The following is an 18,339-nucleotide window of genomic DNA, read 5'->3' as shown; positions in this document are numbered from 1 at the left end:
TCTCTTCCTTGCCTGGTCCAGAGCCTGCTGAGGTTGATTTCCAGCCCTTTGACTCAGACCCACTATCCATGTCTCCTGATCTTCTCTGACACTGGAAATTATTCCCCCTCTGTCTCATGAAATTTCAGCTGGCCTTGGCTCCTGGCCTGCTCCAATGGTTGCCTTGTCAGGATGCTTATTTACCCTTCACCAAAACACCAGAAGTAGTTTAAAACCCGAAAACATTCCAGTTGGGAGTTTCATGCAAAACATTCAAACATTCTAAATGAAAATAATGATTTAAAAGAAAACTGCAGAACTCTGCTGCAAGTCTTGTGTCTCTGCCATCAGAAAAGGATACAGCTAATCATTTCATTCAAAACAAAACATGCAGTCTTCCTAAATACCCTCCCTGATCAGACCACCAAAGCACTTAGCATCTCTTCTGCTCACCAAATATTTTTATGATTTTCCACAAGAAACAGCCAGGCCAAATGCTAATAACCACTCTGAGAGGATGGGAGTACATCATGTCTCCAGACACCGTGAAAATAAAATAAATCACTACAGGAACAAAATTTTATATGGCTTGTTTTTTAAATTATGTTTTGCCATAAGGAAATGATGAATAGAAGCAAGAACCAAACTAAGGAGAAAAAAGCTATTCTTGCCTAGACCTTGGAGCACTGTTATTATCAGAAAAAAATCAGCAATCTTCAGAAGCAGCCAAGAGGTTTAAGAGCATCAGCCACAGTCTTTAGAAACCCTTTCCCTTTAAGATCAGAATGTCAACATTAGAGACTGTGTCTATACCAATAAATAACGTGTACAAATTTAACAATGAGGGCACTTAATCACTCTGGTATCTTATCTAGGGACGAACAAGATTCCTGTTACTTACAGTCTTTAAATCAAGACTTGGGATATGTCTGTGTGTCACACTGGGATGTAAAGCAGAGACAGGAGCCCTGTTTGGAAACCACCATGCTCATGGAGCAACAGGAATCCAGCAGGAGAGATGCAGAGTAGTGCTGGAAGGGCAAATGATTCCATTCTGAGTTCAGCTAGACTGCTCTCTGTCCCCACCAGCTTATTTAAAATTACCCTATGTATCTTTACCCTGTGGTAGAGATATAATGTGGTTAACTGTTATGCAAAGTGCTAAAGCTCAGACAGAATTTATGGACTCCATGGAGAGATCACTGGATGATGCTCATGGCCTGCTAGACAGTCCCTCTCTGAAGCCTATGCAGATAAAATAAAACCACTTTCAGAGATAATCCCTTTAACAGATCACCCAGCATTATGGATAAAGAATTTCTTCCTCTGGGATTGTCTGGCTCTGGCCCCCTCTGACTCCCTGTTTTTGTTTGTGAAGCTCGGGCTACATGGGGAGTTGAGTATTGGGACCTGCCTGGTTTGCACTGTTGTCAACATTCCCCCAGAAGCAGCTTGGAAACCAGTGAGATGCAGCAACACCAGCATTTGATGCCTTATTGCCCTTCCATCCGAACCAGAGCAGCAACCACCACGAGAAGATTCTTTCTACCTGTAGTCCCACCCCACGTGTCAGAACAAACTCCTCCATCAGTATCTGTTTCTATTATTAAACCCTGGAATCCCCCCCAGCACTCTCAGTTCCTAATGCTTGTCCTTGGCTCCCCTCACAGGCCTGCCTGGCAAACATTCCTGCCTCCCCTGCGAGGGGCTGAGCCCGGGGATTGTGCCCTGCTGGCACGGCAGGCGTGGCTGAGCGGCAACATTTCAATCCCACTTTGTGCTTTGCCACCAGAAAGCCAGGCACACGCTCTGAAACACTGCCCCTGCAGTACCACAGTGTCTTCTATAAGAAAACATGGATTTCTGCCACCAGACAGACACAGAAACTAGTAAGCTATTCCCTGCATTCTTCTATCCCCCTGGGCACCCTGTGTAAGGGAAGCCATTGATGCTTGCCATCAGATAGACACACAAACTAGTAATAAAATACCCATGATTCACTGCATTTTTATTCCTTAGGGTGCTTCTGAAGAGGGAGCTACTGATTTCTTACTTATGTTTAAATGATTTGTGAAGGGGAAAAAAAAATTCTATTTTATAGCCTGTGCCTTTAGCCATAAGGGAAACTGTTTTCTGTGAGCTCTGCATTTTTTTTCCTCTAATTACTTATCTTTCTTTACTTTGGTTGCTTTTTAGGAAGGTAAAGTTTTCTCTAATCTTTTAATTTTAATCAGTTAAAAGTTATCTATTGGGTGAAACATCAGACCCTCCCAGTTTCTGCATCTACTCATTTCAGTGTGAGATTTTCCAGCATGAAGAACATGACCTTTAATGCCTCATCATTCCTAACACAGCAGCCCCCTCTCTAATACAAGCCATTCTGTGCCAGTGCCCTACCCTAAGGATTGTGTAAAAGGCAAAAAAGGTGAAGAGAAACAGAGATGCCAAGGAGTTTTCCCAAAAGTCACACAGAAAATCAGTTCTCTGTATTTCCATGTCACTGGACATGCTGTCTCTCAACCCCTGCCTGGCACCTGGATAGAGCAAACTCCAGCACATGTGGATGGGAATCCTCAGGGGAAGAACAGCCAGGATCTCCTCGACCTCCCAGCCCTATGCTGGGGGAGGCCACAATGGTCCTCCTTGTTCTTTGGGATGGGTTTGGACACCGTGGAGATAGGCACAGCACAGCAACTGAAATAAAGACAGAGGTCTCCACATTCAGCCAGCGAGGGGAATCCAATCCCCAAGACAGACTGGAGCCACATCATTGCCTAATGCTCTAGAAAGCAGAACATCCTCTGGAACACCCAGGCAGGGCCCTCGCCACAGGGTGTATTTTGAGAGTGGTGTGAACATGGCCCTTCTTCCCCATTTCCTTTCCCTATTAGTCACACTTAGCCTTGCTCCACTTTCTGCCTCTGGAAGCCCAATGCAAGTGCTGTGCTGGGGAGAAAGCAAGCACAGCATTTTCATAGGCAAAGATCCACAGCTCAAAACCACCTAATAATATGTCTCAGTTCCTCCTGACTTGGTAGTGTCTGCCTTGGAGAGGCCAAGGTTTGGAAGAGAAGGAATTGGCCAGGACAAAAGTGCATTGGCAGAGCTCTGTGGAGGCACTCACACAAATCCTGCCCTCACTACAGCTGGATCCATCCAGTGCTTTCGCCATGACCGGATTTGGGAATCTTGTAAAGCAAACAATCAATAAGGGGAGAAAAAAATTAAGCAACTGCTTGGCCTGAAGCTCGTTGCTACTCAAGGACTTTCCACACTGTGAGGAGTGAAAGTGCGAAGTGTTCTCTTTTGGGGTCCACTTCACACCCAAGCCACATCTGTTCTTCCAGGGATGCTCCAGTGCTTAGATGTGGCTTTAGGTGAGCTCCTAAAGTTGGGTGGGCCAAACAAGCAGAGTTTAGGGCTGAGCTGGCTGGGAGATAGGCTGGTTCTGTGCATTTCTCAGGGAAAGGTTGCTAAGAAAGCCCTTCAGGAAGCCAAGGTGGGAAATAAAGTTCTTGCTCAAGTAGGAAAGTCCTTTTAAACTTCAGCAGTGTGTGACAGCTGGCAGGTCCAGCAAGGATCTGCATGTGTGGAACTTGCTTTCCACTTCCTAATATCCACTGCTGCCACTGCCTCTGCAGAGGTAAACTCTGTCCTAAATCAGCATCCACAGCCTCACGTGTGAGGAAGAAGCTTATGGGAGCTCGAGGGTTGTTCATCCTGCATTTCTCCCTTGCCTGCACAGACAACAAACATCCTGACTCCAGTTGTCCTAGTCTGTCTTAAATCCTCTTATCTTACTGAATTAATCCAGAGACTAATTTATAAGATACCTGTGTCATCCTAGGCTTCTCCTATTGTCCAGAAAGTGGGATTTTGTGTTTTTTCCTCTCTCTCAGGAGGACAGCCTGAATTTTCATCGGAGTTATTTGCACACAGACTTTATTCAGAGGAGCTGCTGACTGAGACATACAAGCAGACACAATAACTTGCATATTAGTTTTCCTGGTGAAGGTGAAGATACAACCTTGTGGAACAAGAAATCTGACATCACCAGATATGTCAAATATCAGAAATGTTTCTTCCATAACAAAATATTGCCTGCTCTCAAGCATTACTGCCAACTCTTTCCTACCATTTAACTTCAGTGGAAACAGCCTTATTTGCAGGAGGTATAACCTGTTTGCCCTTATGGAAACTGGTCATTACAACAGGGAGCCATCTGAAGATGACCTGTTACGTGCAAATTATTAATTCAACGTAAAGACCTAGAATCCTCCAAAAGACACAGAGACTGCCTGAAGCAGAGGTATAAAGGAGCTGCTCTGGAAGGAGCAGCTAAACACCTCATTAACTGAGCTTCGTGCCGTTCAGTCTGAGTGACTGAATGTTTCCAACACAATTGAAACTGTGGTTCCCTGAATTAATGTTATTTTTAATAAAAGGAGGCGTTAAGTTGCCTTCTTTGGTGAGCACTGAGGAATGTTTCTAAGTTCCCTACCAGACATGGCTGCGTTTGAGTGATATTTGTGAGGCACTTGGAGAAGAAATGTGCTATATAAAATTAGAGATTATGCCAAACCTCAGCGTTGGATTAATATGTCTGTGTGAATTTAGAGGATAAAAAGCCACCTTCCATTTGATGGCAAGGTGTCAAATTCCACGTTCGTGTAAACTGATGCAGACAGTTATAAAAAAAGTTATTCCAGTTGTACTGACAAAGAATCTGACCTTGGTCCATTTGCTTGAAATGAAGCAACCAAAATCTTAGTCCTGCCAGAATTTTGTACTAAAACTGATGTCTAGATCCTGGCTTTGCTTTCTGGGTCTTTTTTTATTGCACAGTGATGATCTATTGCTATATGAATGCACTGCAGCAAATGTAAAGAAGTCACAAATCAGCAGAAAGATGCTTTATAAAATCAAGAATTTTGAGATTTTTTTTTTTCAGATGTTATATGTTCACCTGAAATTGCAGAGTGAGCACATATATATGCTAGTTCAGAGCAAGAATAAGTTTCTGTTCAAAACTAAGGAATGAATTTTGTGTCCTCTCAGTCTCTGTCTCCCTCCCGTGATGTGGTAAATGGTACTTTGTGAAAACTCTCTGCTAGTGCATGAAATTCGGGCTCTGCAGCCCAGTCCAACAGCATCAACTCCTTTGATTAAGAAAGCACTGAGCATTGCAGCAGCAGCAAGATCTCAGCCAGATCCCCACTACTCCAGAGGACACAGCCACACAGACTACAGCAAACAGACCTGCAGGACCACTTTCAAAGCGGTTTCAGTGTCTCGCTGGGAGATTTTTGCTGGCTAAATTAGCAAAATTCAGAGCATACATTAGCTCTGTGACTCCAGTTAATGAGTCCTTTGTTTTATTAGACAAATTGGTAAGGAGGGTCATTTTCTAATACATCTTTCCCAGCAGAGTAAAACACCCACCCCCAAAAACAGCCATAGGTAATCCATTCTTTTTATATTGCCATGCAAGTTGCTCCTTACAAATAATGAACACTCATAACTAAACGCTGCTCAGAAGAATAAATGACTAACCAGATTTTATCAGTACACAAGCTAAATTCAATGATTTATGAAGAAATCTTGGTCCCGTCTAATGGAATTTTCCCAAAATAAATTCATGTAAACAACTTGCCACAAAGAGGCAGTCAGTGCTGGTTGGTATGTGTAAACAGCTTTAACAGTTGAGAATATAATCTCCTTGACTGCTGGGCAGTCTGGGGAGATTCAGGCAGAGTCTCCGTTCAGAAAACCACCTTTGGCTCTGATCCTCCTGACATCATAATGCCACCCATTTCATTAGTTTTTAGTAGATGTTAATATCATCACAGATGGGTAGAATCGTTTTGCCTCTCAAAGCCAACACATGAATTTTTACAGTCCTCATCAGAGTGCCAGGATGAGAGTCACAGGTAGGACGAGTGGGAGGAGGTAAGAGAGACAGAAATGAAAAAAATCCAGCTCCTGAGTAAATGTATCACAGTGTATTCAGTTCCAGCAGTGGATTTTCCAACACCTTTTTACATGTTCCTAGAATCCATCTGAAAGTACAGTGGGGCTGTAATAACGTGTGCCACAGTCGTTCTTAATGTTTCCACGGTAACTCTTATTTACGTGGTCTCTAACTGCAAAGTGGAGTCAAATGTTTAATAAATTATCTCTCTGATGTTAATTAGTCCTGTTAGGAGGTGACACTGGGAGCAATGTGTGTAAACTGATCCGTGCGAGTGGCTCGAGCCCATTTGGGTTGGTTCCCAACCAACCTAGAGTACAGTTCTAAAGCGAACCAAGCCCTTTTCAGTTTGCATCATTATCAGAAATATTTCCCCTCTCTGCCTTAATTCATCCTCAAGAGCAGCACAGCACAGTCAGCAGCAGTTCTAGTAGAATAAGGGCAAGTGGGCTGGCTGGCTGAGTACCAAAGCTGCAAAGACAGTTCTCTTTCTCTAATGACTATTCATAAATACAGCATAGGAGCAGTTTCGTGGGGATGAGGGCTAAGTACAGCATGTTCTACTGCTTGGTGGAAGAAGAAATCCTGCACTATGCACACAGATTTTACAGGCACTAATAAGTACCTTTTTTAGATCTGTAGAACTTTCAAGGCTTTTCACAGTTAATATTTCTACATTAGCCTGATTTTCCAATCTGCCTGCTGGGCAGATGAAGACTGATGTTTTTTAAAAGGGACTAGTGATTTTGCATGCCTGTTCTGGGGTGCCTAACTTGAGCCAGCCCTGAGAACAGCCTGATAGTTTGAGGATTTCCAAAAATCAGTTCCTTTAGGTGTCTCAGCATAACACCTCATCAGTCTCTGCTCAACTCTAGTCAGTGACAAAAAAAAAATTCCCCAACACTCCTTGCTCCTGAAGTCCCTGCTGCAGTTGGACAGGGTGCTTCTCACAGAGATGTGAGATTTCATTTGCAGCCGTGGCCAAATGCTGCTGTTCCACAGCTGATTATGATCTCACTCTGGAGCTGAGCTTCCTATGGCTTTTATCATGTAACTCAGTTTAGATCAGTGTGAATAAGATCAGTATTTACTTCCACTGTCTCAGACATCTGTCTGATTAGCTCTCTGTAACCTGTGAGCTGTTCTGGACTACAGTTTCTCGACTGTCCAACTTTCGTTTCAATTTTTAGGTTGATTTGTTTAAAACAAAAGGAAGTGTCTTTGGATGGTTGAATTAAAGGATATGATCCGTCCATGGCTTTCACATTAGAATGGTTTCATTTTGAAATAAGAACAGAACAGTTTAATTCAATCATTGGCACAAAAATAATACCAGTATCCGATAATAGAGACTTCCTAGGAAAGATATACCTGATGTCAGACAGCCTCATAAGCAGGCTGGCAGCCAGTTCTAATGGAAAAACAGTCTGTGAAGAATTCCCAGCATATTATATTCCCAGGCTTTTTAGAAGCTATTTTCTGGCTAATCAAAAACCAGAAGCTATGTCTTCAGCAGATATAGAATAACATCCTTGCTGAAATACAGCAGCTCAAGATCTATCCCCCAGCATGAATTTAAGATGTTTAGCTGCACTTGAACCCAAATGGTTTTTTCCCCACCTAGTTGTAATTGGGTGTGACAGCATTCCAAGTTAGGGTGTCCAGGGCAGAGTGGATGAAATGGGAAATCAAGCCAGAGCAGAATGATGGTGACTTACAATGACTTTGCAGAAATGGAGCTCTCAGAAATGAGGCATCAGAGAAGTCACACCACTGTCCCTTGCTCAGACCCACGTGAATGTACCCACTGGCCAGAGCACATCCTATGCCTCCCAGAACAGCTAGAGAAGTGAGATCATCCAGCCCTCACCTGCAAGGCACGTGGTGAATCCAAGGGATCAGTGCAGACAGGCTTAAGGCATTCTGTGCAAACATGGATTAATCTACAAAAGAAGTTAACGAAGCGTGAGATGTGAGTGGTGTTTGTGCAGCATCTGGGCTATATTGAGCTACAGCTGTGATACCTTGGCACCCCTTCTCAGAAAGCTCCTTTCCAGTCTCCTCTTCATAAAACATTAGTTGAGCTCATCTACCTGGAGGCACTGGGTGCTGTTGAGAGCTGCTGCTGGTGTGCAGTGGATTACTTTACCAATACAGCCATTTCAGGCCTCTTATGGCCTATCTGGTTTACCAGTCTTAATACAATCCTGGAAGATGAAAATTATAACTAACTTTATGCACAAGGTATACACAGAAATAGCATCAGTCTGTCAATCATATGGGATGCTGCTTCCACAAGTAATGGATTTTCAGTGTTTGGCAGTACTGTGGTCACTGCATTCCTGCAAAGGAAAGCAGGATGTATTCCTGCTTTTCCTTCTGCTTTCACTCACGCTGTCAATCCAGACAAATTGTTTAATCTCCTTACACCTCATTCTGGTAATCTGTAAAGTGGCTATTCTGAAGCTTAATTACTATTTGTGAAGCATACAAGAACTTCAAATGAAGACTGACATGGAAACAAAGTATTGTTGCCTGTTCCTTTGAAACTTTGGGGCTCTTCATCACTCATCAAGCAGGTCCAATTCTCCTTTTAATTACCTCCACTTTATATCACTACAAGTCTCTAAAGTAATTATTTACATTGTTGTAATAGAACAGATTTAAGATGAACTTTCCTCATTTCAGAACCAACTGAAGATCTTTATGAAGGTAGTGCAATTTTAGCTCAAACATCCAGGGTGTTTCCCCAGCTGGTTATTCCACACACCCACCCCACTTCCCTTCCTTCCCATATTTTTGCTCTGCTCCCTTTTCCATCCAGCAGCAGCTTATTGCAACAGTTCACCTTCCCATAGTGTATGTCAGGCTTTTACACTCTGAGTTTATACCACTTTCAAAAAAAGCAGTAACATTTCTCACATCTGGAAATGGTCAGTAGCAGGGGATACAATTCTTAGCAAAGTATAAACTTAAATTTTGTATAGCATAGTTTATAGCATATAGCATAAAAGTTTGAAACCTAGTTCCAACATTCATCTGTGAATTGGATCCTTGCAATCTACATTCCATGGTGGTAGAGGACTTCATGATATTTAACACCTCTATGGGGCAAGTTCAGATTTTTGTATTTTCCACTCAACTACCATTCAGATGTGCCTGGAATTTAGGTGCCCAGCTCCCTGAGATTTTTTGACATCTCCAGCATAAGCACAAGTGGCATCTCCACATCCTACAGTGCAGTCAGCTTGAAAACCTGACAGCCTTTGGCCACTGGTGTCCCTTGCCACAGTGCAGGAATAACTTTCAGAGTGAAACCTCTCTAGACACAAATCCCTTTATTCTTGCTCTTTCCATCAGAACTTAGCCTGCAGCTATATTAGTAAATATCGTCAATATTTACTGATCATCAATATCCTCCTACGGAATTTTTTTGGGAGAAATCCTCCTGTGCTCACTTCCAAGGGGCCACTCCTGCCTCAGGAGTCCTGCTGGCTGGTGAACAGGCTGCAGAACTGCACCCTTTTTGGATGTGGTGCTGGTTTTGGAATAAGCTGACAGCTCTGTGCAGCTCAGTGCTTGGTGTGTTAACCCGATTATGTTTGACATCTGAGGTCAACAAGATCACTGGACATGTCCCATTGCTGATCTTCTGAGGAGCCCCAGAATCTTCTCCCTGACAGCTGCTGAACTGCCCATCCCAGATGCACCAGAGAGGAGAGAAATATCTTCCTGAAAATGTGATCCCTGGGGCTGCTACTTTGTGTAATTGCTCCTTACATGCACACATGAAATGTTTTGGTTGTCTAATTATTGGGATGGCACCAAAAACTATCAATAGCTATAAATTCACAGACCTGGACTCTCTCTGAGCTAATGAGACCAAAGCTGCTGTGTTTTACATAATTAGTTGGATATATTAACATCACTGAGAAGGGGGAAAATGGTCTGAAAAGGGAAGATTAGTAGGATAGCACATGCAGCTTTTAGTACCATGTCCTTCTCTAATAAGAAAGAAGAATTTATTGCCACACCCATACTATTATATTAAGGAAATTTAGGTCAAATCCTAAGACACTGCAAATTGTTTAATTTCATTTCAATCCAGCAGAGGAGCCACGAGGCTCTCCAGAATAATGAGGCTATTTTGAAAGTTTGAAAGTGTAGCAGAGAACTCATGCTGGATTCCCCCCCCCCTTTTTATTATTTTTAAAATTTTTTTTATTTATTTTCCATTTGCCTCCAGATATTTAAGTCCTTACAGAGTACTTGGGTCACATTATCAAACTTTCCCTCCCCACAGTACAAGACCTTTTGAAAATGAAAGCTGAGATTCTTATGCATCCATGTGAGATAGGACTTGGGACTCTAAGCAATGCACTGAACACTGCCAGACTTCCAGGAGCATGACAAGATTTACCAACACTGTATTGATTTCATCTGGGTGATGGTGATTTACACCAGGCCAGACAGTGGTCCCTGCTTTGTCCGTGAAGCCTTAAATTCGATTTTGCTCTGCACCTCTGCAGGGCAGACACTGTTCACAGCTGCACTATATAAACATGCTCACAGCATCACAGAATATGTTGAGTTGGAAGGGACCCACAAAGATCATTGATTCCAACTGAGCCCTGCACAGGACCATCCCCAAGAGTCACATCCTGTGCCTGAAAGTATCACCCTCCTGGAGCTCTGGCAGCCTTGGTGCTGTGCCCACTGCCCTGGGGAGCCTGGTCAGTGCCCGACCATGCTCTGGGGGAAGAAGTTTTTCTAATATCCAACCTAAACCTCCCCTGACACAGCTCCAGTCCATTCCCTGGGGTCCTGTCCCTGTCCCCACAGAGCAGAGCTCAGTGCCTGCCCCTCCTCTTCCCTCATGAGGAAGTTATAACTGCAGTGAGGTCTCCCCTTGGTCTCTGTTGTGGCACAGTGCTTGAGACTCACTCTCCTGACCTCCTCAGGCCCTCACTGCCCACCTGAGCCTTGGGCATCCCACCTGTGCCAGCTTGGTGATCCCCCACATCACACACAGCCCTGTACTCCGAGGTGCAAGGCTGCAGTGTAACTGAGACACACTGGCACTTCACAATAACTTGGGAATCCTCTGTCCCAGGCACAGCAGGAGCTCTTGGGGATGCCATGAATCAGAGGTTGGTGTGAGCAACACACAGGACCACACCGGTGCTCCTCGGAGCGCAGGCTGGCCCGGCACATCTCTACATCTCAAATAGGTACAAGCCAGAGAACTGTCACCTATCCCCTACAAAAGCCACCGGGGCCAAGGGCAGCCAGGCAGCCATAGCTGGCCACAGAGTGTCGCTGTTACCCCAAATTTTGGAGCTGGTCACTCGCCTTCAGTTACAGCACGATGCTGATGAGAACACAAAACAACTGCCTCTTTAAATAGCAAAAGAAAAAAAAAAAAGTAGTTATCTGGTATCATCTCTTTCTCTCTCATTTAAAATGCCCAGCTTCTTCTCCCCTGTCCTCCCCTCCTCTTTTCTCCTGGGAACAGGGATTCCTAAGCTCTGCTTGGAACCAAAGTTCAGATTTTTTGGCAGCGCAAAGGGACTCAAATGAGAGCTAAATTAAACCTTTTCAAAACCTCCCAAGCCAGCCGGGTAGCAGACAAGAGGCACATTCCAGGACCGTGTGGGAGATCTGAGAGCAGAGGCAGACGGCAAAGGCAAAGGTGATGCTTTTGCAGAGGTGCCAACCCGTCTGCACTGGCCCCGGCGCCGCCCGCACCAGGGTCACGGCTACTGTCCTCACAAAAATAAAAACCCCTCCCAGATGCTCTCCTGGCCAGGCTAAACACTTGTTCTCGGTCCCAAAGAGGACGGGACAGCAGTGGAGCAGCAGGCTGGGATTATGGTGTGGATTTACAGTAGTTTGGGACAGAGGATGATGCGTGGAGGCAGCAGTGCCTCTGGCTCAGGCTGCAGTCTGTGTTTGGGGATAACAAGGCCACACAGGAGAACCCAGGAGAATTAGGCAGCCCTAATCCTTCTCAGGTTTTCTGTTGAGGTCTGCTACAGAGCCAACAGAAGGCAAAGGGAAAGTTTCCTGATGGCTTCACAGACAATGACACTCACTCATTGTTTCTTTCCTTGTCCTTCTAAAGTAGCTCTGAAGCATGAAAGAGAAGCACATCCAACAGGACAGGGTTGGGCAGGGAAAAAGTATAAAATTCCATTTCTAGCACCGTGCTGACCTTCTGCTAGGAATGCTTGGAAAACTTCAGTTTTGAGGAATTTCACATTTTGTCACAATTTCATAACAGTGGGACATTTCTTTGGAAAAACAAGAAAGCACTGATTTTTCTAAGGTTTAAATCAAGATTTTTCCCAAGATAAAGGAAATGGGCTCATTGCAATCATTTTTCACCCCCATCGTTTTGCATAAACCGTGTCACTGAAGTGTTTTTGAACAGTGAAATGGAAACATTTAACACAAGAAAGATCCGGTTTCACTGTGCATGGGCCACGTAACTCTGATTGCCACTGAGATATACCTGGGTGTACCAAAGGAGCTGGCCTGTGGAATTTTAATTTTGGGTGTTTTTCTATGAACATCTAGGGAGAATCATCATTACTGGTCTCTAAAACAGGCCAGAGAAGTATCTGATCAGAAGGCATTTAGGTGGGGTTCATTCTGTATAGAGCAGGCACAGGGACTGAACTAGACTCTTTAGGTCTATGATTCTATGGCAACACCACAATCTCTGCAAAACTGTATGGTTTGTTCCCAGAACCATAAATCTAGCCTGGCATCACTGGAAACTCAGTGTTGGAAAGCTCGGTTTAATTTCAGATTTATTGCAGTAATCAAAACTGAACGAAATCAGCCCAAGACCAAGCCTCCTACCTGAACCTGTGACTTGTGGAATGAAAGTTGCTTGAATTTTCTGGTACTTACAAATTCCTACTGGATCAGAAATGTCACAATCATTTTATGTCTTGGCTTTTGGTAGAACTGCAGTCAGAGTGGTTGCCCTAGACAAACAAAATAAACTCCTGCGTCTCAGTCTGTTGGCTGCTGATGAAGGCAGAGTGGAGTATACTTAATTTTTGTTGAATTATCTAATGTCCCCATGCAAATGAAAAATTGCAATGGCAGGCAGTGACTGAGCCATCCCCTCTGTCAACATTAATTTCTGCTCTATGGGTCAGTGTTTTCCTTGATGGTCCCTACTGAAGCCAGGGAGGGGAAAACCAGATGGAATTTAGTGATTGACCTCCAACACCATGGAACTGCTGTCCTTCATTTGTAAGGACAGCCATTCTGTTGACTAGCAGGGGCCTCAAGTGAATAAAAATAGATTTACTTATTTTACTCAAATTCATTGATCTCTCTGTAGCTCACATCACAATCAAGTCCACACACGATCACTGAAATTTTTACTGGTGGGGCACCCAAACACTAAAAAGATACTGGATCCCTGATCAGTAATTCCAAACTAAGGAATGCTAGAACACTGGCTAGTCAAAACTAACATATCACTGTTTTGTCTTAAGGCCATTTAAATTTTTAAATTACATTTTAAAATCTAGATGTTTGAATTTTACTGCACTTAAAGCAGACAATTGAACCATTCGCTGTAAAATACACCCAAAGAGTTTATACCTTTCACTGAAAAACTACTGGCCAACCTCTTAGCAAGATAAGAATCTAATTATATACTTTTTAAAGTGACATTTAGAGGCCTCAGTACTTTTCATATTTCATCTCAGATCTTAGAACTGGCATCTGTTTCTCCTTTTAGTTAAGAAACGGAAAGACTATTTACATATTCTTAGGAGTATATCTCCAATTAAATCTTTTTCAGAACTGCACTCTCAACATTTCATATTAGGTTTCTTGGCAGACAACTATCTTTTTCTTTAAGAGATTTATTTATTCAGTTGGATACTTTTTTTCATCCTTTGCCTGGGCACTGGAGTCTTCAGCCTCACCATCCTATAATTAGAAAAATGACCCTACTTAGAAGTTTTACAGCTCTGCTCCAAAACATCATCTTCCCTGTTCATTTATTTATCCACTTTTTACTGATGCAGCTTCATCTAGTAACCGCCTTTCCAATGCAATGTGCAGCAGTAGAGTGGAGTAAATTTAATCAGGCACTTGGAAACTTGTTAACAAAAAACAACATCCAAAACAAGAAAGCATTGAATGATAAAATATTTCTACATTCAATGAGAAGAGATGGGTGAGGAAGAGAAACACAGGGAAAACAAACCGTGATGGTCCTTTTATAAACAATTCCTCTTTCCCAAGTGTAAGAATTGTTCCTACCCCGAACTGCAGGTAGAATTCCCTATTGCCTAGTTTCCCTAATCAAATCTGTATATATTTGCTATTTAGCTTTCAGGTAATGAAGTTGCTGGTGTTTCAGCATAAATATATATAAAATAACCAGACATCAGCACTTCAACCCCCCTCCCAGGGCAGAGGAGCAGAGCCACGTCCTCGTTTTCTCCACATATCTGACAATGGATGTCTTTTGCAACATGCCTGGAAAGTCACCAAATCTGGGCTCCTTTGGACTAGGGTAGGGAGGAGATTCCAGAATATTTCAAACTCCTCATAAAAGATACCCTGTCAGCACCCTGTGAGTAATGGAGCAGGGTGGTTCCTCCCCCCGGCACTGCTGTTGACACCAGGACCTGTCCCTTCGTGGCACCACTGTGAATCTCACTGACCTCTCAGTTATTCTTCTTCTGCTCCACACTGGAATTCAGTTTACCAGAAATAGATATTCAGGATTTAGTATCCAAATATAAGAATAGTAAACAGAAGGAGCTTTGGCCTGTTAGATCTAAACGGTGTTTCCTTACTAGTTATAGTAAAACATTAGATCTAAGGCTAGTATGATAAAGCTTAACTGGTACCTAGCCCAGTTATCTACAGAACACACAAGTGATATCACCTGCACTGTCTGGTACAGAAATAGGTGGGCTGTATGATTTTTCAGAAGCATTTTGTGGGACCATGTTCAGGTGTGCATCCTACACAGCTATACCCCTGATGGGGCCACCAGAGCTGCAGAGAAACCTCTCCAAGCCTGCACCAGGGACACAGGAGTCAGTGGTGTCTACCTGTTCAACCTGCAACTGTACAGCCTGAGTATCTCATCTGTATTTTACTCAACTTTTGCTCTGAATCCTTCTCTTCAGGAGCCTCTCTCTGCTCACAGTACAGTAAAATAACCATTTAAACCCTAGAATTAGACAAAGTGGTTACTTCCAGCCACTCCCCAGCTCCCACTCCACGCAAGCAATGCAATCCTTGTGGTGATCAGGGACAATCCTGACCCACAAAATCAGCATAAGCAAGACCTTTATCTGTAAAAATCAGATGGAGACCTTAAAAACGAAGTGTTAATTTGCTACAGTTTATAATTTGTTTGAAATAATCTCTGATCCACGGAAAGGACTTGGAAACTCTTGCTGTGATAAAGCACAAAAGCAGGAGGCCTGGAAATTGGGAATTGTGAGCCCTCAGTGCTGTAACTCTTCACCAGTGTCAGTCCAGACCAACTCCACTGACTTCAGGGCAGTTCCCTCTGCATGAAGAACCAGATGAGACTCTGGTCTCCAGCGTAAGATGGAAAGATGGAGGCTGTAATTCCATCCAGGGGATGGGGTGTGGTTTGCAGACATCAATAAGCCACGGCACGTCCCCTCTTGTGGTTCCTGATGTCATTGGAATGACTCAATAGAATTACAGCCTTCTGTCGAGCTGGGTGTATATTATTCTACTGAAATTAAAGCTTTTGAAATAGGAGCTTATTGTTTTTAATAACTTCAGTTGTATAATTCCTTTCTCATGTCAGTGCTTCAATAAACATTTCTTATGTTAAATTTTACTCCAGATCCATCCTTGCCAGTTTTAGGCTCAGAACTGATATATTGGAATAATCCTCTTCGTTTTAAGTCCCACAGACACTGTGCTGTTCACATGATGTCATTCTGTGTGTATTCCTTCATTTACTACTGGTGAGTCATTATTATCGTAGCTAATAGAAAGAGGATTATCTCTTTATTAAATCAAAGGCATGGCATTTTGTTGGTGGTGCTTTGCCTCCTTGATTTTTAACCCTTTAGATTACATGAGTCAGGATTTTTCAGCACAGGCTGTCACTGGTGGGAGGCACAGAGCTGCTGCAAGAAAGTCTCAAACCATGACAACCACAAAGTGCTCAGGGAAATTAGGACTGTTAATTCCTCACCTAAGATCATAGATCATATGATGGAACGAGTCATTCAGAGCCAAAGCAGTATCAGAACCTGAATATTAGTGTCTCTGTCACCTTTTTTAATTCATAAAATAAAACTAATTATAATATGTTGCAAAGACAGCAGTAGCAGCCATGAGGTATTAATATAAGTGAAATAATCAGTATTGTGAGAAAAGACCAGTAGGAAACAGGGCTACCTTTCTGAGAAGATGAAGAAATGCTACTCCATAGTTTAGAAAGGCAAATATTTATCACAACCTTTTCTAGGGAACTTCTCTCATGCAATACATGTTTTTTTCAGAAGGCTGCAGAGCTATGAAGAACTACAAGATCACAGTCACGTAGAAATAATGAAATGTACTGATGCAATTATATGGTATCCAGTATCTATCTTTGTAACATCAGTATAAAATTAAAATCTAAACATTAATTAAAATTATGGAGTCAAACCAAAATACTTCAACTTCATAAAATTCCTCTCCACAAAGCCAAGATGCTTTTTAATTTTCCCCACGGAAAATGTTGCCAAAGTTGATACCCTCCCTGAAGAAGCATTTCAATTTTAGTGAAATTGCATTTATCAATAGAAAACTGCTCTGTCCAAAAAAAAAAAAAAATCAAAGAGCTCTATTTAATTTAAACAGTGATCATTGCTGTGATAGAAACAAAAGCTGCCCATTTGCACTACTGCAAGAAGAATGATTCCAGAAAGGGGCTCCCAGACCTGTGATATCTCTGCAGGAATGTTAAAGTCTCCAGGAGAGAGGCACTAAAGAGCCTGCCATCAATCCCGGTCTCCTCTGCTTCAAAGCAGAAGATGCCAAGTCAGGCATCACCTCAGAGGAAACAGCAGCTGTGGGCAGAGTGCACAAGACTGAATGAAACCTTCCTGGCACGTTTCCTTCCCTTATCTCCCCTGTCACCCATTATCAGACAGCGGATTATAATAAAGAACACAAGGTTGAAACACAATTATCCATGGACGTGTTTGAGGACTCACAAATCTGCTAATGTTACTAACAAGCCAAGTTCCCTGGTGCAGAACACATCAGCACTCCAGACGAAGGCTTAACTCTTAATGAAACCTAAATCTCAGCGCCAGAGATAAATTTCAAGCTTCTTGTGGCTTAACCCTGGAAGGCAACACAGCACGGAAACTTTTCAGAATTATCTAGAGAACAAGCAATGTTGGGAAGTTGCCATAATTAAATCTCTGCTGATTTCACATCTGAGGGATGTGAGCAGCAAGACGTTGTCATTGAAATGATGTTGTACGTTTCTGTTACAGCACGTCAAGATACACCATTAAAATACTAAAACAACAGGATGAGAACCAGGGAATTAAGGCCTTTAACAGGATGGAAAAAGCTTCTGGATTCACCATCCTAACAGTACCTCAACACAGTGTCAGTCTGGTGCTAAGAAAGTCAACAGCTTTACAGACACGGGTCCTTAATATAATGCCACTTACGTAACCAGGAGCACAGAAATCCAGATTTACTGCTCACTTTGGTAACAGATTTCCTTTCTGACTACGGAAAGACCTTTTCTTTTAAATAAATCTTACCTCTGATAAGTACATTGCAAAGTTATGCTGTTACAGTATTCTTTACTGTTAATGACGCTATTTGGAAAGCGATGCTTATCTTGGATTAAGAATGCCCTTTTCCTTCAAGTAGGTACCTACCATTTTCAGAGGAGCATAAGCTAAACAGGGAAAGAGTGGGGGAAATAAGGCATTCTTATTCCAAAATAATTATCCAGGCACAGATCTGAAACAGGATAACAGTGGTACAGACAAGCTTTAAGACAATCACAGACGAGCTTTACGAGACACCTTGGGCCCAGGCCACAAAATACCTCAAGGATTAGGGTCCAGACCTTGAACTTGACTTGATACTCTTAGAAAAGACAATTTGGAATTCTCATTGTAGCAATTACTGAGGAAGTACATTACAGACAATGCAGTCAACAACCAAACCTCTGTCCTTCAGCACTCCAGCTGTACAACAGGATCCACAATGGGGATAATACACATTTTACATATCCCCACGTTATAAAAGCTTCTTGTCAGTCATTTCTATTTAGGTTGGAAATACAGAAAGATTAATAGGAATCTCTTTGTATTGCAGAACCACTTACAAAGAGA

The sequence above is a fragment of the Chiroxiphia lanceolata genome, chromosome 19, assembly GCF_009829145.1.
Source record: "Chiroxiphia lanceolata isolate bChiLan1 chromosome 19, bChiLan1.pri, whole genome shotgun sequence".
NCBI lineage: Eukaryota > Metazoa > Chordata > Aves > Passeriformes > Pipridae > Chiroxiphia > Chiroxiphia lanceolata.
The sequence above is the reverse complement of the archived record's forward strand: the minus strand, read 5'-3'. Positions refer to the sequence as shown.